Here is a 1258-nt window from a genome sequence, read left to right as displayed (position 1 = left end):
TGTACCAACCCACAGTTACAGCCAATTTTTCACTGTAATTGCTGCCACTAAGGAACTACAAACTGATATATGACCAGGTACATCACAACAAGGAGGTGGCCCAAGTGTCGCTAGAGACCACAGGTCACACAGACATATTCTCTCCCACAGGACACATGATTGAAAATTGGCGTGGCTGTATCCTAGTGCCAAGTGGTATTTAGAGCAGCACTCAGGCCAGCCCAGACCAGTTCACTCTCAGTGAATTTCCTGGAACAAGTACCGATTCTGCAAGGATTCCGTCAATCAGGATTCTCATTTGAGAACCACCTCCACAACATTGCTGCCATTGATGTCTGACTTCACAACCTTGGGAGCTGCCAGCTGTGTTTTTAAAATATTTGTGGCCTCTCACTGAAGGAGACGGGAACTCTGCCATTGTCGCTGAATTGTGAACTTGTAAAATTTCCTATTTAACTTCAAACAGCTAGACAGTGGACTTAGACAATTTTACTCCCTATGGGACTTTGACTTTTATAAAGTGTATGTTTAAGAAACTTAAATTTAGTGATAATCTAGTACCAGAGGTATTATTGTTTTATTTCAAAAAGTGACCCATCCTGTGTTTTGTTTCAATCCACTTCAGATTAGATGTGCTTGGATAAAGAAACTTGTTCAATCACAGCTACCTAGATTTGTTTTGTGCCACAATTAGTAAGCATACCAACCTGCATTTGTCACCTAAGCTCACTTCAACTCAATGCCCAGCTGGGTTGTTGCTATCAGAGGTGACAGTTCTGTGCACTAAATTTTGTATCTTGTACACCCCCAAATCACCTACAGATTTAATCATGTATTCTTAGTACTATACTGTATGCAGAATATAAATAAAATTTCATTATTTGATATCCTTCCTGGTTTTGTAATGGTCAGCACCATTCATACCTCAACAATCTCATCCTGGGATTTGAGTGATCTGCCATTCTCTTGTAAACCTCCCTAATCTATCGCTCACTCATACCCAACCAAGGAACTAATACCTCCAAAAGCTACAATAATTTCATGTGCTTTTGTGTGTATCTATTGGTAACACTAAAAATTTCGTCTTCTGAAGATAAGTAACGTCAGAAGTTCAGTCATATAAATGAATCGATAGTTTGAAGAGGAGAATGAATCTGAAACCTCCTTGCTGGGGAAGTGCAAAAAAGTTTCTCCTGTTCTTATTTTTGATTTTGTCTTAACCAGGCAGTTACAGGAGATTCTTTACATTAACCTCCTA

The sequence above is a fragment of the Schistocerca serialis genome, chromosome 1, assembly GCF_023864345.2.
Source record: "Schistocerca serialis cubense isolate TAMUIC-IGC-003099 chromosome 1, iqSchSeri2.2, whole genome shotgun sequence".
NCBI lineage: Eukaryota > Metazoa > Arthropoda > Insecta > Orthoptera > Acrididae > Schistocerca > Schistocerca serialis.
Note: the sequence above shows the minus strand (reverse complement) of the source record.